The following is a 16,388-nucleotide window of genomic DNA, read 5'->3' on the forward strand; positions in this document are numbered from 1 at the left end:
CACGACGCTAGTTAAAAATGAAGTGTCTCCTAGAGTTTAGGGCATAAGTACCTCAGCTCTGAGACTTCGAGACCCAATTTCTGTCTCTCTCTTCCAATCAAGATCACCCACGCGTGGCTTTGCTGACTAGATGATGGGTGTGGGAACTGAAGGAAAGGCTGAGGGTCACCAGGCGGGACTCAGGAAAGAAAGGGTCCACTCAGAGCGCCAGTCCCGCCCTTGGCTCTGGTACCCCAGCACAATGTATTGCTTTTGCTTTCTCTCTTAAATCTGCATCAAGCATCATCAAGACAAATTCTGGCAACTACTCAACAATCCCACTTCTATTCTGCATGTTGCTGATGTAAAGTTTTGTGTGGCCCGAGTAAAATTAATGGCAATTCCATTTGGCAAAGCAAAACAAATCTTGAAATTAACAAACAGCACCACTACCACTGCTGGGTTTATTCGTGGAGAAAGATGTATTTAGTGCATTTTCTTCAGTTCAATATCTTATCTGTATCACAATGGGGAACAAAGAGCTCATCACATCAATAATGGAATTTCAAGCAGCCGTGCGAATAGGACTACAATTTTCTTCCCTACATAAATGGAGGTCTGTGAGTTCTACGGGGAATGGACTCTATCCAGATGAATCAATTAAAAAATTATAAAGCATCTTGGTCGCTGAGTCAGAAGGACATGAGAACACCGGGAACTTCCTCCCCTTCTCTCTATACTGCAGAAGGTAAAAAGCTGAAATTTTCTTCATGAGATATTGACTACATCCTCATATCAAAGCAGCCACAGTCATTACAGAGTCTGCCAGTATTTCTGTAAGAAAACCTTTCTGGGGAGGATTTACAGAATATTGGCTGCTTTTGATTCACAAAGAGCTGATTTTAAAGCCGGGGTTTCAGCAGCCATGAATTCATTTCATTTGCTTATCACACATAGAGCAAAGTCATTTCTTGGGCCTCTGACCGATAGCAATTTTACAGAGGTGATAATTAAGATAATAGTCTACTTTCTTCAGAAAATATGTACTTTTTTTTTCAAATCTGCGAATTATGAAGATCAGACTCACGTTCAGCCTCAGGACTAATATACTTTCCTTCATAATCTTTATCTGATTTTCAGTTGGGCCCTGAAGAAAAGGTGGCAAAAGTACAGTGCGGGGAATGCGGGTGCTCTTCTCTGGCACGGAGAAGGAAAGAGAGAAGCCAAGGGGAAAATACTGCAAGGAAGGCAGCTCCGTGTCGTCTGACTTGGACCACAGCGGGCCAGAGCTTGGGCGGGATGCGAAGGGAGGCAACAGAGTAGGTGACCTATCAAGATCCTACATGAAGCAGACTAGTGACCAAGTCCAAGACAGGTCAGTTCAAGCTGGAAGAAGGAGGCAGAGAGTTCCACGGGTCCATCAAGCAAAGTCATGATCAAGAGGCCAGGCCTTGAGGATCCATACTGGGGAAGACAACTGGGGACAAGGGCTCAGCAACCTGATCCAAAGAGGTCAGGATGTAGGAAAGAGATCTCGATACAGACACTGCCTGCTGCTGCCCCACAGCCATCCTGGGCTGGAAGGAGATTTGGAATCCTCTAGAAAGACTGGGGACTTGGCCAAGGCTGGGAAGCTGGCTGGAGCAGAGGGGCTTCAGCTGGCGGTGTTAGCTCCCAGCCCAGTTCTCTCACCACTCACCGTGCTGCCTCTCAAGAAGACCTAAGCATGAAGACCCACCATGCTGCCTCTCAAGAAGACCCTCCATGGGACACAACCCAAAGAAAACGGTTCCCTGGGCCATTTGTGACTGATTCCACAGAGCAACTGAGCCTGAGATTGCAGGTAGTCACAAAACTGATACATGGCTGAGAGGCTAATGAAACGAGGACAGATAGTCCCCCACTTGCCGACATGCAAGATTGTTTCTGCCCCGAGTGGAAGAAAAGGCAGCATGGTTAGTGGCTGGTATACTTGCAGGGAGGGTGGCAGCAGGAAGCTCAGATGGGTGGCTGGAATCAAGACGGAGCAGGGAGATGAGAACTGGAGATGGCACCCACTGAGCCAGTTGTTAGGCCCTCAAAGCAATAGCTGCTCTTTTGTTCCTAGAGACCAAGCCTTGTCCTCTAGGCTTTAGAAGACTTTGCCTTCATAGGCGGGAGGTCACATCTGCCGCCCTAACAGCCTGTGCTCCACATCTGATGATAAGAACAAGTAAATTCCTGGCCCTATCCGGGAATGCAGGGTCTGGTCCCAACAAAGCAGGGGCTTCCAGCTCTACTTCCACTGAAATGACTTCTTTTGAGACCCAGCATCTTTCTGGAGCAAGAGTAGAAGTCCTGGAAAGTGGGGACTTGAAAGAATCTACAGACCTACTTGATCGTGATGCTAAGGAAGAAATGTCCTGAGAAGTGGAGCCCTGGGCACCCAGGGAAGGGAGGTGGTCATCCAGTGCTCTACCTTCACACCTGCCTTGTCTGTCCCTGTGTTTCCTGGAGCTAGAGAGGGTTTGCTGGAGACAAGGTACCCAATAACATACTGTAAGTGAATAAATAAATTCCACAACATCCAAGTTTCTATTACTAGCTATTTGCAGTTGGTGAAGTGACCCCTGAAAGTTAGAATTTCTGCCTCTGAAAAATTGAGGGAATTTGACCATAACCCAGAAATGTTTGACGAACTCATTATATATAGCCCATTTGCTTAGAACCTCAAGCATAATTTTTCTAACTAGGATCCTCAGACCATCTATCTGTGAAGCTGCAGATTCCCGGGCCCTAACCAGACCTACTGCTCCCAAATCCTTGGAGGGGGATGGCCACGAGCACAAGAATCTGAAGCTTTCGTAAACACTGCAGGTGATACTCAGGCATACAATGATTTGAGAAACACTGAGACTTACATTTACTGAAAAATCCTCTATTCTAGATCCTAAGTTTGAGACTTCATATACACTTTCATTTAACCCTTATGATTATGCTATGAGGCAAGTATTATCCTCTTCACTTTATAGATAAGGAAACTGACTTGAACAAGGTCACGCAGCCAATAAGTAGCTGAGCCAGAATTCATCCCAGGTCTGCCTAAATCCAAAATCCTTTGCTCTTACACATAGGAATGAGTTCAATGAACACTGGACACAGAACCAACAAAATGTAGAATGCTCTGTGTCTCATGTTCAGTCTTATTTCACTTTAGTTTTGATGAACATATATGCTTGTGGTGAAGAACTCAGAGGAAATGTGGTTGCATTTGTGTGCACTCATGTTTTCACAGCTTACGAACGTGAGGGGAGCAGAGGCAGGAAAAACATAAGAAGGAAGGAAAATAGCAACATGGATGAGCAGTGTAATGTTTGTACACTGAAGTGAAATGTTACAGTTGAATTTCACGGTCTTGATTTAAAAAGGTTAGCAATGCTGGGTTATTAGCCTATAACATGCTTAGACCATAACACTGCACCAATATCACCACCCCATAAACTATTGTGACCTGCCTACAGGTAACCTTGATGGACGAAGCAACCATAAATGGTCTCAAAAAATTGAACTGTGCCCAAAAAACATGACACATTGAAAGCTGATGTGTTGATTTTTAATTGTCCCTTACTCTAGTCGAAATGGCTTTTCTTCTTTCTTCAAAGCAGTTGCCACAGTCAAATATCACCTATATAAATATTCCTGGAGCAAAATGGCATTGAGTTTTATCGCTTGCATACTGTAAATGGTCTCTTGACGTTCCTGCAAGAGCTAACTGGCCTCATATAATGATGAATAGGGAATTTATTTTTTAGAATCTAGAGGTATAAAGGCCATTCCTTAAAAGTGGAAAACATGTCTCTAAGAAATATAATCTAGTAGACAAAGCTTTAGAGTTATAGTCAAGAGTCTTGGGGTATGGTCCATCAATAATCAGTTTGGTGGTTTTAGGGCCAAAAAAAGGCTTCCCCATCTTGTTTTAATCACCTGATACAATATCTACCGCTATTATTTCAGCAGAATTTAACAAGAATCTATTAATTCAATCAAAGTGAAACAGCTTTGAATACCTAAGTTCTTATTCTAATGTGATTAATAAGGATCACATCTGAACAAGAGCAGGTGTTTTTTTTTTCTTTTTTTCGGTACGCGGGACTCTCACTGTTGTGGCATCTTCCATTGCGGAGCACAGGCTCCGGACGCGCAGGCTCAGCGGCCATGGCTCACGGGCCCAGCCGCTCCGCGGCATGTGGGATTCTCCCGGACCGGGGCACGAACCCGCGTCCCCTGCATCGGCAGGCGGACTTCCCCTGCATCGGCAGGCGGACTCTCAACCACTGCGCCACCAGGGAAGCCCTAAGACCAGGTTTTGATTTGGATTTTAGGAGCTCCTGGTACTCATCTCCACCTCCTTCTGAGCCGCTCCACAGTAAGCTAATCCATACACCATCTCGAAGGATGGATTTAAATAAGTGATTCCTGCAAAGTACTTTGAGCAACTCACAGAAAGAGACATTTGAAGCACAAATTATTATTTTCATAGAAGATATTACAAGAGTAGGGCAGCAGTTACTACAATCACCATTCAGGGAAGAATCTCCTTAAGTGCATATGGCAGATGTGCTTGGTGAACTGAAATATTTTCCTGGGTCTTAAACATTTAAACTAATAACACCTATCTAGTTACTGAAGATAATTTGATGGCTATAATGTAGATAGATAGATAGATTCATTATAACAAATGAATTCACTGCAGTATGAAGAAAAACGGAAGCTACTACTATTATGCTGATGTGGCTGCCCAGAGCTAACCCCAACTCCCTCCAGACACATCCTCTGCTGGTTCTAATAGAATTTCAGGCTATTACTTAAGTAAATTTCCTCATCAGTAAAATGAGGGAGACAGAGGTAATCTGTGTGGTTCCTTCCAGCTCCATGAGTATGCAATGGTTTCTGCATGTTACACAAAGTAACAATGGTATTATAATGGTATGCCATTGCAAAATGCCAATCAGGCACAAGAGCTAATCAACAGATAAAAGACAGAAAAAGAGCACTTCCCAGGCCCACAGAAAGGGTGACCCTGACTTTGGTTTAATGAATAATGCTAACACATCAACAGAAAGAACATGTCAATTGCCAGGGATAAGCATTAGAGAAACATGATGTTCAGAGAGGCAAATGTGTTTACTTAGCAGTGTCCAAAAGAATGAGACACTGGAGCTGAGAAAACTAAACCAATTCCATTACCAGAAAGGTAACCAATATTATGAGGTTTGAATATTTTGTCACTTTTCCAGAGCTGCAGTATTGCATGCCTAAATGATCTTCTTTCTTTGTTGACTCCATGTTCCTTGAGCTACCATCTGATTAATGATACAGTTTCCCAGTAACCTCAGTAAGAGAATGGGGGTGGAGGACAGAAGAAGTGACAAGCGGGTGCGGCACAGAGAGACTTGATATATGAATTTAAATTTTGATGCCACTATAAAAAGGATATTGTATGATAAGTTAATTCTTACTTATAGATCAGTCATGATAATATCAGCATATAATATTTATCAAGCACTTGCTATATTCTAAGAACTACTGTAAGTGCTTTACACACAGGGGCCTATTTAATCAACACAACATCTTACAAGGAAGATCCCATGCTAATAGGAGGAAACTGAAGCTGAGAGAGATTGAGTAACTTACCCAAGGTTATACAGTTAAAAGTGGCAGGGCTTCCCTGGTGGTGCAGTGGTTGAGAGTCCGCCTGCCGATGCAGGGGACACGGGTTCATGCCCCGGTCTGGGAAGTTCCCACATGCCGCGGAGCGGCTGGGCCCGTGAGCCATGGCCGCTGAGCCTGCGCGTCTGGAGCCTGTGCTCCGCAACGGGAGAGGCCACAGCAGTGAGAGGCCTGTGTACCGCCAAAAAAAAAAAAAAAAGTGGCAAAGGATTTAATCCATAACCTTTATATTGTTCTTTTAATTTAGTTTTCATGAGACAGAGACTGAACCGGATGACCTGAAGATAACCATTTTCTATACTCATAAGACTGAAGATCAGATCTGGACCATGGTGGCTCAGCTAAGACTGTTGCTGAGAACCCTTGCCTGAGGTACCCTTAGACAAGATCCTCACAGATACGGCCTTCAGATCACCACGTAACCCTGGACCCAGCGAGCCTCAGAGAAAAGAAAGTACTTACTCGTCAAGGCTATGACAGCCATCACTCCGAGAGGTCAGGAAATACCACCTGTGAATATTCCCTAAAGTTTTTCAAGGGGAAGCAGGAAATCCTCAGGCACACCTTTCCAATCTCCAGGGACAGATGACATCCTGAAGGATGACAAACCATGCTCCCTGCTCTCCAGCCCACTCCAGGATGGAGGGCTAATTACCCGTTTTAAGTTCTACCGCAAACGTTTTTCACACCTGCTGATTTGTTTCTATTTCCACTGACATCTTTCTCATCCCGGATTTCCTCACCTCACGCCTAATGACGCAAGGGTCTCTTAGCTGCTTTCGTCATTTCCAGTGTCTACCACCTCTACCTTGTTCTACACAAAGTGGCCAGACAGACACTTGAATTTTGTATTCATCTTACACCAACCTAGTTGGCAAACTGATTACAACTTAATTGCTTATACAACCCAAATATTAACATCAAAGAAGAGGCATCAAAGTTGAGAAAGCAAGGGATTTCCCTGGCTGTCCAGTGGTTAAGACTTTGCCTTCTGGTGGAGGGGGTGTAGGTTCGATCCCTGGTCAGGGAGCTAAGATCCCGCATGCCTCGCGGCCAAAACACCAGAACATGAAACAGAAGCAATATTGTAACAAATTCAATAAAGACTTTAAAAATGGTCCACATCAAAAAAACAAAATAAACAAAAAAAAGTTGACAAAGCAATACTCTCCTGTATTAGCCCTCTGTATATCCCTCTTTTAATACCATAAGTATTATAGTAAATATTCCCATATCTTTACAAATACAGATCTCCATAAAAACTGAGCCCAATGATACACAGTTACAGCAGAATGGCATGGAATTAGCATGGTGGCTCTGGGGTTGGGCAGAGCTGAGGCAGAGTTCTGGCCCCACCAACCTGGGCAAATCTGATACATCTCAATGAGTCTCAGTTTCCCCAAGTGTAAGATGGAGATACTGAGGGTATGTTCCTCGCAGGATTGCTGTGCTGATTAGGAGGTAGTTTGTAACGGGTGCTGGGCACATTTTTTGGGACATTACAAGTGTTCAATAAGTGTTAGCTATCATCATATCATGATTATTACAGCATTGTGGCTTAGTGGTTAAGAGCTCAGACACTGGAGTCATAAACACATGGTTTGGGCAAATGAAAATTGTGAGTCAAGGTCTCTATAAATTCCACCCTGTCTTCTTTCCATGTGAAAAACATTTCCTTGGTAAAACTACTTAAACCACTGGAAGTTCTCCATCTCAGACACTCTTGAAATGTGGTCCAGCAACTGTTGGAATAAAGATATAGGAGAGAAGAGGCAAATATTGCCCAGAACAGTAGTAAGTTTTCAGACCTCTTTGATCAACACATATCACTGAGTCTCTATTATGCACCCGGCCCAAAGATGAATGGCATGCTCCTGCCCTCAGAGAACTCATGCCCCAGTTCTAATCACAGGACATTTTGTGGGGTCCCAGCGATATGGTTGCCCTGTTGTGTAGCACCTGCTCCATGCCTGGCTCTGTGCTAAGTCCTCTGCACATGGTATTCCATTGGTCCTATGGGTTATTCTTGGAGAACAACAATATTTCTCTAATTTTTCATGAAGAAACTGAGACGTAGAGTGATTGGATGTCTTGGCCAAGGTCACACAGCAGATGGCTGACAGGGTCAGGATCTGGCTGACTCTACCATCTAGGTGCTCACCACTGGGCTTGTGTCTCCTGATTGTCCAAGCATTGCCAATACATGACTTTTATCACATAGCAGCGGAGATTCAGACAATAGCAGCTTTCAAATAGAAAAGTCACCTAATTGGCAAAAATCTGGAATAGTGTGAATGCCCATCAATAAAAGAATGATTAAATAAATTATGGTGCAGCCATTCCAATAAAAGAATAATTGAATAAATTATGGTATATCCAAACCATATCATGCAGCCATTAAAAGACAGACAGATACGTATTAACCTAGATGGATGTTCATGGTATTTTGTTAAGTTAAAAAAAGAATCCCTTAAAAAAACTGTTAAATGAAAAAATGAGCCCAAGGAGAATAAGACAGAGATGGACACGTTGAATTAAATCTGAGCCTGGACCTAATTTTCTTTAGACCTAATTTTCTTTGATTTATCTGAAAACTAAAATACGCTTTTAGTAGAAACTGTACCCCCATGAAACGTACATGAAGAAATATAGAAAAGTGGTTAAGAGCACAAGCTTTGCAATCAGACAGATCCAGGTTCATATATCATCTGCGACTAACTACCTGTGACCTCGGGCCCGTTACTTATCTCTAAGCCTCAGTTGCCTCAACTAAAAATGATGCTAATAATATTCCACCTTATAGGGATGTTGCCCTGATTGAATGAGATAATGTAAAGAAAGTGCCAAACACAGTACCTGGCACATAGCAAGTGCTCAATAAGTGGTGTGACTATTACTTTAACTATTATCTAATTGCCTTCAAAATCAGCCTTTGCTAAAAACAGAAACCCTTCTGTAGATTGACATTTAAAAGGCCACCACCACAAAGAATATGCCAAGGCTTCCAGGAAGGTACTTGTGAAAGCGTGGGCTGATGAATAAATGACATTTGATTTTCTATTGCAACATCTTTCCATTTCAACGTCTTCTGATAAGGCAGCCACATGCTACTCTCTAGCTGCTCGGCTTCCCTCCCGCATTTTCAAACCAGAATGATTTCAAATGTGAAGCATGGTCCCCAAAGCTTCCTGTTTGCCATAACACAGAGCACCCACAGGTCTTTGGGTTCTAAGGCCCTGAAGCAGGTGAGGTAATTAGCTCCATGACACAGCCTATTTATTTCACGCTTCAGTTGCAAAATGAAAGAAAAAAGCAAAATGAGGGCATGAGAATGAGAAAGGAGGACAGATGAGCCAGTCTCCATTCACCCTCTGGAGTGCTGTTGTAGGTTCTAGAGCAACTCTATGAATGAAGGAGAAAAGTTTAAATTTGTAAAGAGATTCCTAGATTTTTGGGCAACCCCAGCTGCCTTGTAAACCAGAGCAAATAAATACAAGCTTATCAACAGTGAAAATGTTACTGCCCAAGTTTAGTTAAATTCAGCTTCAGAGTGTGTATACTCAGCACTTGTACTTACACAGTGATAGAGAGAGAGGTATTATTGCCAATACCATGTAAGTCATAGCACCCATTTCACTTACAATTTCCCCACAGCAATCTATGGAGTGCTGGCTGCTTTAAAACTTTTTAAAAGGAGGCATTGGTATTAGGTTATGGACTTCTCCAAGAAATAAGGGCTTAATTTTTCTTCTAATTTTTATTGGACTGCAGTTGATTTACAATGTTGTGTTAGTTTCAGGTGTACAGCAAAGTGAATCAGTTACACATATATATATATATATCCACTCCTTTTTAGATTCTTTTCCCATATAGGCCATTACAGAGTACTGAGTAGAGTTCCCTGTGCTATACAGTAGGTCCTTATATCTATTTTATATATAGTAATACATGTATGTCAATCCCGATCTCCCAATTTATCTCTCCCCTCCCAACCCCCTGGTAACCATAAGTTTATTTTCTACATATGTAACTCTATTTCTGTTTTGTAGATAAGTTTATTTGTACCCATTTTCTAGATTCCACACATAAATGAGACCATATAATAGTTGTCTTTCTCTGTCTGGCTTACTTCACTCAGTATGACAATCTCTAGGTCCATCCATGATGCTGCAAACGGCATTACTTTCTTCTTTTTATGGCTGAGTAATATCCCATTGTATATATGTACCACATCTTCTTTATCCATTCCCCTGTTGATAGATATTTAGGTTGCTTCCATGTCCTGGCTATTGTAAAGAGAGCTACAACGGGGCTTAATTTTTATTACGGAAGAATGGTGGTGGTCGTGGTACCAGCAGGTAACATTTATTGAGCACTGACCAGGTGCCAGGCGCTATGCTGAGTGTTTTACCCAACAATTCATGTGATACATACTATCATGTGAAATAGACTAGAAGAGGTTAAGTAACCACTCCCAGGGAGTGATGACCCACAGTTTAGACCCAGGCAGTCTCTCCTCTGGGCCCTAGCTCTTACGTTTCATTTAGGTCTCTAAAGTCCTTGGTCCCTCCAGTATCTAGCGTTTGATTTCTTCTGCCATTACAAGTTTCCATTGCTGCAGCTGCTTCTAATATTTTGTAAGCAGCTGGTAACCTACAGCATTTCATTCTAATGCTTCTCACCTACGTTTTTAATTTTTTCATCTCCTAAAAGAAATCATGGCCATTGAGCTGAGTGACATAATTCTACATTCTTGCAGAGCATGCATTCATCTTCTATGTTCTTGTTTCTTGGGGTTTCTTTATAGCATATAAGATAGAAAAACAGGATTGAAAAGGCAGGGAGACTATAAATCTTCTCATAGATACAAGACACCCCAATCACATTTGAAAGAGTCTAGAGTTCTTTGATGCCCTCGCTTCACTAGAAAATTTTGCAGGCCCTGAACCAAGATGGCGGAGTAGAAGGACGTGCTCTTACTCCCTCTTGCGAGAACAGCAGAATCACAAATAACTACTGAACAATCAGCGACAGGAAGGCACTGGAACCCATCAAAAAAGAGATCCCACATCCAAAGACAAAGGAGAAGCCACAGTGAGAGAGTAGGAGGGGCGCAATCACAATAAAATCAAATCCCATAACTGCTGGGTGGGTGACTCACAAACTGGAGAACACTTATACCACAGAAGTCCACCCACTGCAGTGAAGGTAATGAGCCCCACGTCAAGCTTCTGAACCTGGGAATCCAGCAACGGAAGGAGGAATTCCTAGAAAATCAAACTTTGAAGGCTAGCAGGATTTGATTGAAGGACTCTGACAGGACTGGGGGAAACAGAGACTCCACTCTTGGAGGGCACACACAAAGTAGTGTGTGCGTCAGAACCCAGGGGAAGGAGCAGTGATCGCACAGGAGACTGAACCAGACCCATCTGCTAGTGTTGGAGGGTCCCCTGCAGAGGCAGGGAGTGACTGTGGCTCACCATGAGGACAAGGATACTGTCAGCAGAAGTTCTGGGAAGTACTCCTTGGCATGAGCCTTCCCAGAGTCCCCTTAGCCCCACCAAAGAGCCCGGGTAGGCTCCAGCGTTGGGTCCCCTCAGGCCAAACAACCAACAGGGAGGGAACCCAGCCCCACCCATCCCCAGACAAGCAGATTAAAGTTTTACTGAGCTCTGCCCAACAGAGCAACAGCCAGCTCTACCCACCACCAATCCCTCCCATCAGGAAACTTGCACAAGCCTCTTAGATAGCATCATCCACCAGAGGACAGACAACAGAAGCAAGAAGAACTACAATCCTGCAGCCTGTGGAACAAAAACCACATTCACAAAAAGACAGACAAGATGAAAAAGCAGAGGACTATGTACCAGGTGAAGGAAGAAGATAACACCCCAGAAAAACAACTAAATGAAGTGGAGAGAGGCAACCTTCCAGAAAAAGAATTCAGAATAATGATAGTGAAGATGACCCAGGACCTTGGAAAAAGAATGGAGGCAAAGATCGAGAAGATGCAAGAAATGTTTAACAAAGACCTAGAAGAATTAAAGAACAAACAAACAGAGATGAACAATACAATAACTGAAATGAAAACTACACTAGAAGGAATGAACAGCAGAATAACTGAGGCAGAAGAACGGATAAGTGACCTGGAATACAGAATGGTGGAATTCACTGCCATGTAACAGAATAAAGAAAAAAGAATGAAAAGAAATGAAGACAGCCTAAGAGACCTCTGGGACAACATGAAACGCAACAACATTCATATTATAGGGGTCTCAGAAGGAGAAGAGAGAGAGAAAGGACCCGAGAAAATATTTGAAGAGATTATAGTCGAAAACTTCCCTAACATAGGAAAGGAAATAGCTACCCAAGTCCAGGAAGCGCAGAGAGTCCCATACAGGATAAACCCAAAGAGAAACATGCTGAGACACACAGTAATCAAACTGGCAAAAATTAAAGACAAAGAAAAATAATTGAAAGCAGCAAGGGAAAAACGATAAATAACATACAAGGGAACTCCCATAAAGTTAACAGCTGATTTCTCATCAGAAACTCTACAAGCCAGAAGGGAGCGGCATGATATACGTAAAGTGATGAAAGGGAAGAACCTACAACCAAGATTACTCTATCTGGCAAGGATGTCATTCAGATTCGATGGAGAAATCAAAAGCTTTACAGACAAGCAAAAGCTAAGAGAATTCAGAACCACCAAACCAGTTCTACAACAAATGCTAAAGGAACTTCTCTAAGTGGGAAACACAAGAGAAGAAAAAGACCTACAGAAACAAACCCAAAACAGTTAAGAAAAGGGTCATAGGAACATACATATTGATAATTACCTTAAACGTGAATGGAATAAACGCTCCAACCAAAAGACATAGGCTTGCTGAATGGATACAAAAACAAGACCCATATATATGCTGTCTACAAGAGACCCACTTCAGACCTAGGGACATATACAGACTGAAAGTGAGGGGATGGAAAAAGATATTCCATGCAAATGGAAATCAAAAGAAAGCTGGAGTAGGAATACTCATATCAGATAAAGTAGACTTTAAAATAAAGAATGTTACAAGACACAAGGAAGGACACCACATAATGGTCAAGGGATCAATCCAAGAAGAAGATATAACAATTATAAGTATATATGCACCCAACATAGGAGCACCTCAATGCATAAGGCATCTGCTAACAGCTATAAAAGAGGAAATCGACAGTAACACAATAATAGTGGGGGACTTTAACGCCACACTTAAACCAATGGACAGATCATCCAAAATGAAAATTAATAAGGAAACACAAGCTTTAGATGACACAATAGACCAGAAAGATTTAATTGATAGTTATAGAACATTCCATCCAAAAACAGCAGATTACACTTTCTTCTCAAGTGCACATGGAAGATCCTCCCAGATAGATCACACCTTGGGTCACAAATCAAGCCTCAGTAAATTTAAGAAAATTGAAATCATATCAAGCATCTGGCCACAACACTATGAGATTAGAAATCAATTACAGGGAAAAAAACGTAAAAAACACAAACACATGGAGGCTAAACAATACGTTACTAAATAACCAAGACATCACTGAAGAAGTCAAAGAGGAATACCTAGAGACAAATGACAATGAAAACACAATGATCCAAACGTATGGGATGTAGCAAAAGCGTTTCTAAGAGGGAAGTTTATAGCTATACAAGCCTACCTCAAGAAACAAGAAAAATCTCAAATAAACAATCTAACCTTACACCTAAAGGAACTAGAGAAAGAAGAACAAACAAAACCCAAAGTTAGCAGAAAGAAAGAAACCATAAAGATCAGAGCAGAAACAAATGAAACAGAAACAAAGAAAACAATAGCAAAGATCAATAAAACTAAAAGCTGGTTCTTTGAAAAGATAAACGAAATTGATGAACCATTAGCCAAACTCATCAAGAAAAAGAGGGAGAGGACTCAAATAAATAAAATTAGAAATGAAAAAGGAGAAGTTACAACAGACACCGCAGAAATACAAAGCATCCTAAGAGACTACTACAAGCAACTCTATGCCAATACAATGGACAACCTGGAAGAAATGGACAAATTCGTAGAAAGGTATAACCTTCCGAGACTGAACCAGGAAAAAATAGAAAATATGAACAGACCAGTCACAAGTAATGAAATTGAAACTATGATTAAAAATCTTCCAACAAACAAAAGACAGGACCAGATGGCTTCACAGGTGAATTCTATCAAACATTTAGAGAAGAGCTAACACCCATCCTTCTCAAACTCTTCCAAAAATTGCAGAGGAAGGAACACTCCCAAACTCATTCTATGAGGCCACCATCACCCTGATACCAAAACCAGACAAAGATACTACGAAAAAAGAAAATTACAGAACAATATCACTGATGAACACAGATGCAAAAATCCTCAACAGAATACTAGCAAACAGATCCAACAACACATTAAAAGGATCATACCATGATCAAGTGAGATTTATCCCAGATGTGCAAGGATCCGTCAATATACGCAAATCAATCAATGTGATAAAACATATTAACAAATTGATGAACAAAAACCATATGATCATCTCAATAGATGCAGGAAAAACTTTTGACAAAATTCAACACCCATTTATGATCAAAACTCTCCAGAATGTGGGCATAGAGGGAACCTACCTCAACATAATAAAGGCCATATGTGACAAACCCAAAACAAACATCATTCTCAATGGTGAAAAACTGAAAGCATTTCCTCTAAGATCAGGAATAAGACAAGGATGTCCACTCTCACCACTATTATTCAACATAGTTTTGGAAGTCCTAGCCATGGCAATCAGAGAAGAAAAATAAATAAAAGGAACACAAATCAGAAAAGAAGATGTAAAACTGTCACTGTTTGCAGATGACATGATACTGTACATAGAGAATCCTAAAGATGCCACCAGAAAACTACTAGAGCTACTCAATGAATTTGGTAAAGTTGCAGGATACAAACTTAATGCACAGAAATCTCTTGCATTTCTATATGCTAATGATGAAAAATCTGAAAGAGAAATTAAGGAAGCACTCCCATTTACCATTGCAACAAAAAGAATAAAATACCCAGGAATAAACCTACCTAAGGAGACAAAAGGCCTGTATGCAGAAAACTATAAGACACTGATGAAAGAAATTAAAGATGATATCAACAGACTGAGAGATATACCATGTTCTTGGATTGGAAGAATCAATATTGTGAAAATGACTATACTACCCAAAGCAATCTACAGAGTCCATGCAATCCCTATCAAATTACCACTGGCATTTTCTACAGAACTAGAACAAAAAAATCTTAAAATTTGTATGGAGACACAAAAGACCCCAAATAGCCAAAGCAGTCTTGAGGGAAAAAAGCAGAGCTGGAGAAATCAGACTCCCTGACTTCAGACTATACTACAAAGCTACAGGAATCAAGACAGTATGGTACTGGCACAAAACCAGAAATAGAGATCAATGGAGCAGGATACAAAGCCCAGAGATAAACCCACGCACCTATGGTCAACTAATCTATGACACAGGAGGCAAGGATATACAATGGAGAAAAGACAGTCTCTTCAATAAGTGGTGCTGGGAAAACTGGACAGCTACATGTAAAAGAATGGAATTAGAACACTCCCTAACACCATACACAAAAATAAACTCAAAATGGATTTGAGACCTAAATGTAAGACCAGGCACTATAAAACTCTTAGAGGAAAACATAGGAAGAACACTCTTTGAATAAATCACAGCAAGATATTTTTTGATCCACCTCCTAGTGTAATGGAAATAAAAACAAAAATAAACAAATGGGACCTAATGAAACTTCAAAGCTTTTGCACAGCAAAGGAAACCACAAACAAGACCAAAAGACAACCCTCAGGATGGGAGAAAATATTTGCAAATGAATCAATGGACAAAGGATTAATCTCCAAAATATAGAAATAGCTCATGCAGCTCAATATTAAAAAAACAAACAACCCAATTCAAAAATAGGCAGAAGACCTAAATAGACATTTCTCCAAAGAAGACATACAGATGGCCAAGAAGCACATGAAAAGCTGCTCAACATCACTAATTATTAGAGAAATGAAAATCAAAACTACAATGAGGTATCACCTCACACCAGTTAGAATGGGCATCTTCAGAAAACCTACAAACAACAAATGCTGGAGAGGGTGTGGAGAAAAGGGAACCCTCTTGCACTGTTGGTGGGATTATAAATTGATACAGCCAGTATGCAGAACAGTATGGAGGTTCCTTAAAAAAGGAAAAATAGAATTACCTTATGATGCAGCAATCCAACTACTGGGCATATACCCAGAGAAAACCATAATTCAGAAAGAAACCTGCAGCCCAATGTTCATTGCTGCACTATTTACAATAGCCAGCTCGTGGAAGCAACCTAAATGTCCATCGACAGACGAATGGGTAAAGAAGATGTGGTACATATATACAATGGAATATTACTCAGCCATAAAAAGGAACGAAATTGGGTCATTTGCTGAGACGTGGATGCATCTAGAGACTGTCATACAGAGTGAAGTAAGTCAGAAAGAGAAAATCAAATATCGTATATTAACGCATATATGTGGAACCTAGAAAAATGGTACAGATGACCAGTTTTTAGGGCAGAAATTGAGACACAGATGTAGAGAACAAATGTATGGACATCAAGGGGCGGAAAGCGGCGGGG

The 16,388-nt window shown here is 41.3% G+C and overlaps 1 protein-coding gene and 1 pseudogene across 1 annotated transcript in view; one reads left to right on the forward strand and one right to left on the reverse strand.

Moving 5' to 3' along the window:
- Nucleotides 1-16,388, reverse strand: part of ST6GALNAC3 (ST6 N-acetylgalactosaminide alpha-2,6-sialyltransferase 3) — a 591,033-nt gene that overhangs the window by 386,974 nt on the left and 187,671 nt on the right. The window lies entirely within an intron of this gene.
- Nucleotides 1,161-16,388, forward strand: part of LOC103087378 (protein arginine N-methyltransferase 5-like) — a 114,427-nt pseudogene continuing 99,199 nt past the window's right edge.

Source organism: Lipotes vexillifer, unplaced genomic scaffold (genome assembly GCF_000442215.2).
Source record: "Lipotes vexillifer unplaced genomic scaffold, Lipotes_vexillifer_v1.1 scaffold419, whole genome shotgun sequence".
Lineage (NCBI taxonomy): Eukaryota > Metazoa > Chordata > Mammalia > Artiodactyla > Lipotidae > Lipotes > Lipotes vexillifer.